Raw genomic sequence first — 12507 nt, 5'->3', positions numbered from 1 at the left:
CTTTCAATGTTACCATACATATTTATACATGTCGAAGCATCCAATACCATGGACCGAAAAACCATTGCGTCCAAAACCATGGACTGAAGACCATAGGTAGGTTCGCCCAACCTAATATAGGGTCCAAAAAAAAAATTCGTAGGTTAGTCGTGGAAAGAATATAACACAACCCAACATTCTCCCCCTTGTTGTTTTCTTTCTACAGGGGGCCACAGGAGAGCTTAGTCATTTTTTCAGCCCTGAAACGCCCATTGTTTCTCTACACCAGGAGAACTTCTCAGAACTCACAGATTTTGTCAATGCATCTACAATATTCTTCAAAGTGTCCACCTTTACCAGCAACACCTTTTTGTCTTCTATCATATCCCTCACAAAGTGATACCGAACATCAATGTGCTTTGTCTTTGAATGATAAGCAGGGTTCTTTGCCAATAAAATTGTACTTTGGCTGTCACAGTCTATCCTTATAGCTCCCTGTACTAACCCCATACTTGAACACAATATTTGCAACCAAACTGCTTCCTTGCTTGCATGAGTGGCTGCCATGTATTCTGCCTCTGTAGTTGATAGTTCCACTACAGATTGTTTCTTACTCATCCAACTGACTACACCTCCAAATAGGTTAAACACATACCCACTTGTAGATCTTCTCTGATCCAAATCTCCAGCCCAGTCTGCATCAAAAAAGCCACGAATATCCAAAACTTTGTCCAATCCTTGTCTTCCTTGATAGCACAAACCATAATCTCTAGTGCCACGCAAATACCTGAAAATGCGCTTCACTGCTATCCAATGCTCCTTCCCTTGTTTTGACATAAACCTGCTCAATACTCCCACTGCATGTGCAATGTCTGGTCTAATACAGACCATTGCATACATCAGGCTACTGACTGCACTTGCATATGGAACACGAGACATATCCTCTTCCTCTTCTTGTGTCTTGGGACACTGTTCAGCAGATAACTTTACACCTACTGGAATAGGAACCTTCACTGGTTTACTATCCTGCATATTAAACCTCTGCAATATTGTCTCGACATACTTCCTCTGGTTTAACCATAGCTTCCTCTTTTCCCTATCTCTTTTAATTTCCATGCCCAATATATAGTTTCCAGCACCAAGATATTTCATGTCGAATTTGGAGGTCAATTGGGTCTTCAAATCCTGGATAATTTCTTTGTCATTTCCAACCAGCAACATATCATCCACATACAAGACCAGATAAATAACACAGTGACCAATTAATTTAAAATACACACAATGATCTACTTTAGCCAAGTCCCCGTATAAATGTATCAAATTTCTGATACCACATCCTTGGTGATTGTTTTAACCCATACAAAGACTTCTTTAACTTGCATACCAGTTCTTTCTTACCCTTCACCACAAAGCCTTCAAGTTGCTTCATGTATATCTCCTCTTCTAGATCCCCGTGAAGAAATTTTGTCTTCACATCCATCTGTTATACCTCGAAATCAAAAGCAGCAACAATAGATAAAAGTAATCTAATAGAAGTTACCTTGGCAACAGGAGAAAAAATATCACCAATCAATTCCCGGCACCTGGGACTAACCTTTTGCTACCAACCGAGCTTTGTATTTCTCCACCTTTCCTTCTGCATTTGTCTTCTTCTTGAACATCCATTTGTTGCCAATGGGCTTCCTTCCAGCCAACAATTCCACCAGATCCCAAGCCACATTTTTGTGCAAAGATGCCATTTCATCAACCATGGCCTCTTTCCAGAGTTTTCCATCCTTTGAATCTACTTCTTCCTTCACAGTTTTGGGATCATCATCAGTAATATATAAAGCAAAATTTGAATAAAACACAGATGGATTATACCTTTCTGGCTGCCTTCTTTCTCGAACTGATCTTCTCACACCCAGAGTTTGTGGCTCTTCATCTTCTGATTCCTCCTCTACTGTAGAGTCTGATTCTTCCGCCTTTAGCTCAAACTCTATCTTCTTAGGTTCCTTTGGTTGGACTTCATGTTTAATAACTTCTTTCACCTCTCTGAACACCACAACTCAATTGTACACAACCTTCCTTGTTGTTGGGTTCTAAAGCTTATAACCCTTTAAACCATTCTTATACCCAATAAAGATGCACTTTTCTGATTTACTATCCAACTTGGTTCGTTTCTCCTTTGGAACATGTACATATGCATCAAATCCAAATACCCTCAGATGTGAGAGAGAGGGTTTCTTACCAGTCCATACCTCTTGTGGAATTTTATTCTCCAACGCTGATTAAGGTGACCTGTTGACTAGGTAACATGTTATCTCCACTGCCTCTGCCCGGAATTCCTGTCCTAACCCGGCACCACTGAGCATGCTTCTTGCCCTTTCCATCAACGTCTTGTTCATTCTTTCTGCAACTCCATTTTTTTGAGGTGTGTTACACAAAAAATATTGTCACCATGACTATTTGCAGTCAATATGGGTCTATCATCACTCATACTATCCTCCTAAGCAAGTCTCAAACCTCAGCTCTTCATGTCAAGCTTTGAAAATGAGAGAAAGACCTTAAAAATCATTAAAGCTCTGGTTCCGCACTTTCTCTCACTGTTGCCTGCGGTACTTCACCCTTTGTTCGTGTTACCTGCGGACCTGCCCGCTCTGTCTCTAAAGGAGTGGGTGCGGACCCCTGTGAAAGTCAAAAAGGCGCAAGTTTATTCTTAAAGCCTCACTTTGGGTTAACTCTAGATGATTCTAGAAGGAATCTTGACGTGGATGGTTCGCTCCTAGGTGGTTCATGCATCCCAAAAGTGAAGGAGTTAATCCCTTGATGAGAGGAGCTATCCCTTTGAAGGAGGGCTTTATCCCTTTGAAGGTGGACCTGGTAACTTCCCTCCATTGCACTATAAATTAAGGCATTGGGCTGGTTGCTAGGGAGGTTAGAAGCTGAACATTTTTTAGGGTAAATGCTGGTGGAATTGGGACTTCCTAGTTAAGCTTGAGAGGAGAGATCACATACCCTTTGGCTTCATTGGGAAGAGAGTGAAACTTGTCAAAGTAGAGGAGAATTCTTGATGGACCCTAGGAGGAGCTTGTACAGCATCAAGGCACAGGTTGTAAAGTTCTTCTTTGATTTGAATTAATACAATCAGATTCATTTTTCTCAACAAATTGTCTTATGTGATTTGTTTCATGAATTCCTTGATCATCATGATAAGTATGCTTTATTATATTGGCTTTTCAGGTGTTATTTAATTTGTGTGCTTGTTTTTGTTTGCAGATTCTCTACAAGGGAGATCATTTGGATCAACGGAGCGAGGCTTCCACAAACTTGCATTGGACCCAAGGTAGGCCTAAAACACTTGTTTGCCTTTATTTATAAATTGCATATTTAGAGAAAGAAAGAATTTTATTGGTTTTCTTGTCGCTAGATATCATTAGATACTAGGGAGGTCGGTCTTGTCCGCAAGAATGACTCGTTCCGTGTGACAAGGTGTATATGGAGTAGTCTTATGCCATGATATACCACACTTATTACAGAATTCTTCAAATTCCTTACTCCAAAACTCTCCACCGTTATCTGTCCTCAACACCTTTATCTTCTTCTCTGTCTGGTTTTCCACCAGAGCCTTAAATTCTTTCAACCTGTCAAAGACTTCAGATTTCTTCTTAAGGAAATATATCCATGTATTCCTTGAGAATTCATCTATAAATGATACATAGTACACATACTTCCCCAGTGATGGAACCTTCACAGGTCCAAACACATCATTGTGCACAAGCTCTAATATCTATTTCGCCCTCTTACCACTAGAGGGGAAACTCACCTGATTCTGCTTCCCATATACACAATTTTCACAGAAATCAAAATCTAGAGAGCTATTACTCATACCTTCTACCATACCTTTACCATGAAGTATTCGAAGGCCCTTCTCTCCAATATGTCCAAGCCTTTGATGCCACAGCATGGTCTTTTCTCCAGAGAGCATTAGATTCTCTGCTCCACTTTCAGGAACCACAAAACTATTGCACCCATCAACAACAGTGCTACCTTGTAGCTTGTACAGAGTTCCAATCTGAACTCCCCACATCAATCCCAGTGCTCCCCAAACCATCTTGCAGGTATCCTTCTCGAACACTGTTTTTACACTTGCATCATCCAGCTTGCTTACAGAAATCAGATTTCTGGCCAATGCAGGAATATGTAAAACCCCCAGAAGTGTTCTAACCCTTCCATCTTGAAACTTCAACTTTACTTTTCCACGACCAATGATTCTAGCCTTCTTATTATCCCCTAAGAGGACATCACCACCATCGTATTTATCATACTCGCAGAACCACTCTCTATGGGGAGTGAAGTGAAAGGATGCACCTGAGTCAATCAACCATGCCTCATGATCTACATGTGTACTTGAAGAAGCCAAGTACACCTCCCCACCATCATCTGAGGTGGTTTTTGCCTATGCAGAAGAAGCATCATCAGATCCCTTTCCTTTGTCAGGAGCTTTAGATTTACAATCCCTTTTGTAGTGCCCTTTCTTTCTGCATTTCCAGCACACCACCTTTACAGGTTTTCCTGGAGATTTAGATCTCCCTCTAGATTTAGATCTCCCACTTGATGAATTATTTTTGTTTCTATTCTGGGACCGTCCTCATATAGACAAGGAATCACCATTGTGGCTCTCCATATTTTTCTGTCTCATCTCCTCCGTCATCAAGGATGAGACTATTTCATCAAACTGCAAGGCAGTTGCATTGCTACCTATTGCAATAACCAAACAATCCCACGAATCTGGTAGAGAACACAACAAACTGATGCACTTATCTTCATCTAAAATTTTAATATCAACAAATGCTAACTGACTTAGCACAGTATTCAATACGTTTAGATGCTCTGTCACAGAGTCTCCATCTTTCATCCTAAGGTTATACAGCTTTTTCCACAGGAATAGTTTATTCACCAGAGACTTAGATTGGTACAAAGTCCACTGATCTTTATCCACCAACAGATCCTCTATCTTGATTTTCCACAACTCAAAACTTTGACCATTAAATTTCTCGATCTCTATCTTTCCACCGCTCGCCATCTTCTTTCAACACCAGAATCGATCCCGCAGATCTCCCACTGAACAGGGTCTACCATAGGCCCGAGCGAAACCCCTCAACAACAAAGGCATCCCCTCGAGGCCAAAACAGATCTGATACCAAATGTAGGTTTTAACCCTGTACAGAAATTACCTGCATACGAATTCTAAAACATAAAAAATAAACAATGTGAGAGCATAACACATATACACAAAGATTTTCCCTTGGATCCCAAAACTGGGACTACCAGCTTGATTTTTTATTATATTCCTTTCAATGTTACAATACATATTTATACATGCCGAAGCATCCAATACCATGGATCGAAAACAATAGATAGGTTTTCCCAACCTAATATAGGGTCGAAAAAAAATTTTGTAGGTTAGTCGTGGAAAGAATATAACACAACCCAAAATTTTGCAACAAATGGCAGTTGTCTGTAGCATGCCTTCCCCCTATTTGACAAATCGCGCACCACAGAGCAGGTGCCGCGCTCGGTCCTGATTCTGCTTCCGATCTTAACGGCATCGGTTCCCCTCTTGTGAAGTAATTAGCATATATCGGGCAATGGTCTTTATCATGGCCCTGACCTTTGCATTTCACACACCACACCTCTTCGTGTGCTTCTGGTCAGACTGTTCTGTCCTGTTTTAGACTCTACATCCCGAGGCATAAGTTTTTCAACTGCACATGGATCTACTGAACTCCCAAGTTAGGATCTTGTATTGGGGTCTCATGCAGCCTCATTGTGATCTCTAAAGCCTATGTCTGAGTTGTTAACCTCTGTTGCGACAACGCGTTCCTCAAATGTGGCAATAGTGATGCTATAAACCATTCGCGGTGTTGTCCATCTGTCAGAGTCATTTTAGCTTTGCGAATCGTGCACTTTAGCCTCGGATCTAGCTCCCAAGGAGTCTTTCCTGGTACATCGTGATCTCTTTGAACCCAATGATCGACTGTGCTTCTGACTTCGGCCTGCTAAATTCCCTAGTTAGCATAGCTTGGATAACCGCGGTTCCTGCATTCGGAGTATCACTTGAGTGCTTAATGTACCGGGTCAGCGTGTGATCCTATAGAGCGCTAACCAATGTCACTTTCTTGATATTATCATCTCTAACTCCCTGTTATTCTCATACATCTTTCACAAGGAACCAAAATTGGTCCAGATCTTCATTTCCTACTCCCTTGAACACAGGAAACTTTATCAACCCTGTCATCTTAAAACGCGGTGGTGGTGCCATAGCCGATGCGCGCGTCACCTAGGAGAAACCCGCCCAAGGACAAGCCCACACAAGAAAAGGGAAAAACAATTAACCTAGAACCGGAGGAGGAATAAATTGAGGATATCCCAATGGATGATGAGGATCTTGGGATAGAAATGGAGGACGTTCAAGTTGAGGGGTCTGACCCCATTACTAAATTGCTTGAGTATGTCCCTCCGCGCAGGGGAAAGGCCAAGGTGCCTAAGGACATTGATGAGAGCAAGGTCACCTTGAACACATCTCTGCTATGAGACCAGATTGTTTTTGGAGGATCACACCTAGGGCATATTCCAATGTTGAGATTGGAGGACTGGAACTTAGCTAGCACCGAGCGATTCCCTCACTTGGTGATAGACCATCTGATGCACCGCCTTCTCCATAAGACCACCGGGATGACCATGTCGGAACCATGGAAGTGGCTCAAAGGTGTGGATAAGGCGGGCCTGCTCAACCTGCTATGGGTGTCGCATTACAATCGCACACCTATGCATGGCTCTTTCTGTCCATCATGCTGGTAGCCTAGGAGCTACCCAAAGACAGTCAATTTACCTCGGTCGCACCAGACCTAACTGAGGCTACGAAGTACGCTTCGCTATGGGGAACTAAGGATCCTTAGTGGAACAAGGATAGCAAGATCTTTTGGATCTTGATGGAAATGAACGTGCACATGGCCATCAACCATAATCCGCAGTTGTCGCCTACTTTCTTTGATAAATTGCAGTCGAACACGAAATTCAGGGCTGATTTCCACCACTTATCCATAACGGTGTGGAAGGACCCTGAGAAGAAGTGGCATGACTTGCCCCACTTGATGATGGACGATGCAATTCAAGCGGTCATTGACAGCTGGCTGACAAAATGGCACACTGCCTCAGACTTAACTACGAGATCCAACAAGATAGCTGCACAATAGAAGAAGGAAGAATACAAGCTCTAGATGGAGTAGCTAGCTGAGAAAAGGAGAAAGGAGGTTGAGGATAAGGCTAAGGCAGACCGCGCTGCCACGCAGTAGACAGGCGGACAGACAGGAGGAGAGGAACGTGGCTCTGACAAAGAGAAGTTGCCCTCCCCAGAGGAAAAGGAAGAAGAGGATGATCAGATAGAGCAAGGAGGAGTGAACCCGCAGATGCCTCCATTCCGTATCAAGTGTCCAAGGGGACAAGAAAAAGTAGGGCCGCGAAAGAAGTCCAAGGCTAGTAAGACATCCATGGACCTGATCACCCTAACAGAGGGGGATCTGAATGACATTGGAGATACAGTGCAGGATGCCACTACAGAACTGTTGCAGCAGTTTAAGCAGTAACAACAACAGGCATTGGGGATCATTTAGGCAAATCTGCGAGAGCTGCAGATTTGGGCATCACAGACCGATGCGGCCTCCACTAGTTTGGCCATTGGTACTTCAGAAGCTATCGGGATGCTATGCACGAGGGACTCCCGAGCCATAGTGCTGCTAGATGGAGCACTGACAACAAAAACCGAAGCTTCAGCACCCTCAAGGGAGTAGCGCTGAACTTAGTAGTGTTTCCTAGCGAAGCGATCCACCTATTGCAGGATGGGGTGATCACGAAACTAAGGGCCCGCGAACAACGCACTTTGCAGGTGATCAACGAGCAGAAGATCAACAATACTCAGATGGGTGTGCAGCAAGACTCCACCATCGCCTCCATGATGAAACTCACTGACACGAATCAGCACATGATTAAGGCCGTGGAGGAAGCATGCCAAATGGTCTCAGAGTTGGCCATTCCTGAGGATGAGCCAGTAGATGTGTGCATTCGCAAAATCGCTATGGGGGTGTGCAACGCCCACATAGAGTTGGCAAAGGTTCAGCTGGAGCTGAACCTCCAAATTGCAGAATTGCAATTGAGGTCCCAACCTTTGACTCCTCCGAAAGTCAACGATATCAAGCATGCAACTGCTCTAACAGATGAAATAGTGGCAATAGAAAGTGCAGTGGCAGATTGCACAATGTTGTTCAAACATTCGTTCGAAATACTAACTAGCCTACAAGAAGACCCTACTATGTAGCGACTGGAAACAAAGGCATGAGAGCTACAACAGCACTATGACGAGGTAAAAGGGATAGCGCGTATTGTCACCCTCACACAGAGACTCGCAAAGCTGCAGAAGGCTAAGGCATTGAAGGAACAAGTAGATGCAGCTCAGCACAAAGAGGAAGTGTTGAAGGCGCACTTGAAGCCTTGGTTGGATGAGGCCTACTTGATCACAGACTCCATTGAAGGCAAGCTGTCTAGTCTGCAGGAGACTCAGTAGAAGCTTTAGGCTGATATTGCAGGGCTAGCGACAGAACAGTTGGTCGAACAAATAAAGCAAGCAGTCGTGCAGTGCACCGCCAAGGTAGCAGTCATACAAGCCGAGATGGGGGGTCTTTGCGCCAAGATCTCCATGCCTGCAGTGTGACTTTAGGTCGAGTCACCATGTTTCTGTTGGGGGCCCGTTGGGAACAAGTTCCCCCAAGACTCTGTTTTGGGGCAGAAAGCCCAAATTTTGTAATAAAGATGTAAAGTCTCCACATTTTGTGGTCGCAGAGCACGAAGATGTCAAGAGTCGTAAAGGGTTGTCCGCCCTTGTTTTGTAAAGTCTCATGTCAGCTATAGAAATCTACCCATGGTCCACAAACCATGGGATTGTTTAAAAAGGGAGTCTTAGAAGAGTCTAAGGCAGTTAAGAAAAGGAAGAAATAATAGTAAGAATAGTTTATGGGAAAGAAGTTCTAAGTGTTCTCAGGTCTTAGCATAGGTAGAGGCTCTATAGCTGAGTGCGCAGAGGCCTAGAGTGGAAGTCCACAATTGAGTGCGCGGACCCCTGCAGCTGTGTGCACAGGATGGATAGATTCCATAGTGAACTTGAGATATCAATAAAGAGAAGTATTCTGCAAATCACTGTGTATCTTGTCTCTATTTAATGCATCTGATTATAGTATGTTACGATTTGGGTTTACATTATAATGTTTATTTGATGTGTGAATGTATTTGATTATATCTGTTAATTGAACGCAAGAAATAATATAGGTGTATCCGAAGATAACTTTAAATGCATGGTAAATTAGGTAACACTTAAGATAACTTGGGAACTTATACAGTAACGTAACCACAGAGGCACTTTAGTGCCTAAACCTCTGGTTAGGGATGTGCAAAAATCATTTGGGTACCTTCGCGGAGGTGCTGATAGATGGAAGAGAAGGAACATTGATAAGCCCTAAAATCTTATCGATCTACACGAAGGCAGGATCAAGAAGTATAGATCGACATCACAACCATCTCAGGGTGCGGAAAGTTGGTTCTTGCATCCCCCCATATTGCTTCGTGTGAGACTTCGGTCCACGCTCCGCGGGCTGATGCCGAAAGGGCCAGCAGTGTAGGGATTTTCTTGGCTGACTAATGTTGAACTTGGGTAAGGGCCCATCAATCCAACTTCCTTATTTTGTCTGTGTAGCTCTTGTTCTTTCCAGAGTTGCTCCTTCAACTCTTATAACTCCTTCACTATTTCCTCCATCCTCTATTTATCTCTCTACCTTTGTGTGTTCCTCTTTTCATGTTTTCACCTCTTCGCCTCTATCTCCAAATATGCTTTCTCCACAAGTGGACCTGCTTTGAACTTGTAGCTTTGTTTTGCCTCTGTGTTGTTGGCAATCTTTCTCTTGCCTTTGTCTCATGCAGGTGTGCTACCTTCTATTGCTGTTGATGGTGCTGCTCGCTATGATTCCACTTCCATTTCATCTTGATATCCTTGTCTATGAACAACTTGATGTCTTCATAGATAGGCAAGTTCATAGACACTTGATCGACTGCATCCCCATTCAATTCACTCTCAACGGTGTCTTTGACTCTTCTCTCCTAGAATCCATTGTAGTTGTGCTGCTGAGAGGCAGATGAACACCTGTGATACCTAGAGACATAGCAACACTCATGACAAGAAATCTGTTAATTGAAAACCAAAACAAACTAGAGGACCGACATGCAACATACCTGTGTGACTGTCTGTGAAGATTGTGCAATTTTCACCGGGAGGATGGGTGACTTACTTCAAGAACTGCGCAAGGCACAATCCAGGCTGTCGGGAGGCTAACTAACTACTGGAGTTGCATAATGCACATTCCATCCTAGCTTGTTGATGACTGAAACTACGTAATGCGCAATTTCAGTCAGTAGTGACATGTAAACTAGCAAACTGCATTGCACAGTTTTTGGGGCCAACAAGGCACTGCCTCCCAGAATTTCATGATGCAAGCCTACAGGTCAGTGTTGGGCCAGACTTGCGTAATTTCTAGAGGGAAGGCAGAGCTTTCACTTCGAGAAATGCACAATGCTAGTTGGGTGAGGCAAGGTTCGAGCCAATGTAGCGCAGACCCGACGACGGGCCACTGAAAACATGAGAAGTCTGGATGCATGGTGAAATTGAGTGTAAACAAGAGTGAATGAGCATGCATGAAAAAAATAAGTACAAGATTCAGAAAATGGGAAAACATGTATGTGTGTGAAGTGGGTCGCCGCAATGGCGATTGTCAGTGCAAAAACAATGTCATGCATCGACAGAAATGAGATGCAAACAAAAACTGAAACTGTGCTTCTAAAAGCTAACATACATTAAAACGACAGCAAGCACTCATTGAAATCAAGCAGACAACACTCACACAAAATGAAACACAAAAAGTGACAAAAATGCAATTGAAGACATGAAAAGTAGACTTACCTTGAAATAACTAAGTTGAAAGTGCCAAAGACTCCTGGATGTGATGTGGGATGCCAGAGATGCAAGTTTGATGTGAGATATGAGCTCTGCAGCATCCAGTTCATAAGTTTTTATAAGATCAAGGTTATGACGCCCATGCCACAAATCTAGGAAAAAGCGACACTTGACGAGAGGTTTTTAAAATGATCTTTGCATGTAACCTATAGCTACTAAAAATAGGTCCCTAAATCTGGGGATGCCTTTTGCATGCTACCTTTTTCTATTTTAGGAAAAATCATCCCATGCATGCAAATAAGTTTTGGTCGGTCTTGGAGGGAACTAGTCAACCCTGAAGGCATATGCATCGGTGTACGAGCCTAGGATGAAAATTTTCACAGTTTCTCAGCTGAGCAAAGTTGGCTGCCTGTCAGGCATTGCACCATTTCTGGGCTGAGCAAGTCAATGCCTCCCAGAATTGCAAAATTTTTGGGTTGAGGCCTAGTGTTGGGTCAGATTGTGCATTTTTATGAAGGAGGATTGCTTGACTGTTCTGCACAATTCTGGAGCCCAGTACGCTGCCCAGCTGATTTGCCCAATTTCTGGAGGGAAGGATGGTTCCCCTCCAGAATTGCGCAATTTTCTAGGGGAGTGTCTCAGCGAGCAAATAATATAAGTCCAGAATGTCGACCTGCAGGAGGGAGACAAGCAAGTTGATATGCACAGGTCGGAATGCCACTGAAACTCAGTTGAAGCTTAAGTACTTGACAGTGCAAGAAATGCTGCTAAGGATGGTTGATAGGGAGGCTCCAAAACGAAGCTAAGAAAAAATTTTGGAGGGTGCTTGTAGCCACTACAACAACATGCAATAAGAAAAACCTCAAATACACATGATTTATAGGGGAACCCAATTGGGAAAAACCCCTCAAGCCTTTTAGCATTAATCAGTTGAATAGAGAAATTATTACAATTGCATGCTCTAGTTATTGGCACCACCTACAAAGGTAAAATCGTTCTCTCTACTAAATGGGAAACTTTGTCCAAAACTTAGCCACTTTATGTCTCCTCCAACCTCCTATTTTCTTGCGCAAATCTGAGTTAATTTGAGCTCATAAACAATAGTAAAGGTCCCTATTTCCTTGTGCAATTCCCAAGGATTAATCAATTGCTTGCATGAAAAATTATGTACACTCTAGTAGTATACAAATAATTTTACATTAGCCTTAATTCCTCAACTATAGCTAAACAATTTGAATTCCATGCATGCATGAGCTATTTTTGGTTGATTGATCAGTTAATTGACAGATCTCTAAGTTAGACTATTGTCTCACTGCACAATTGACCTTCAACTGACTATATCAATAGTTAGAGGTCAATTAATTAAGTACAGATGAAAATAACTGAACTAGATTGCTAAAATTTAGTAATCAACACATGCATGACTAAACTCCAAGCCTACTAACTCAAATTTACTTAGCTAAATGAGTGAAAAGAGCCATGTCACACTAGTT

The sequence above is a fragment of the Pinus tabuliformis genome, chromosome 3_1 (genome assembly GCF_031772625.1).
Source record: "Pinus tabuliformis cultivar Carrire ecotype Pingquan chromosome 3_1, CPIR1, whole genome shotgun sequence".
In the NCBI taxonomy this organism is placed as follows: Eukaryota; Viridiplantae; Streptophyta; class Pinopsida; order Pinales; family Pinaceae; genus Pinus; species Pinus tabuliformis.
The sequence above is the reverse complement of the archived record's forward strand: the minus strand, read 5'-3'. Positions refer to the sequence as shown.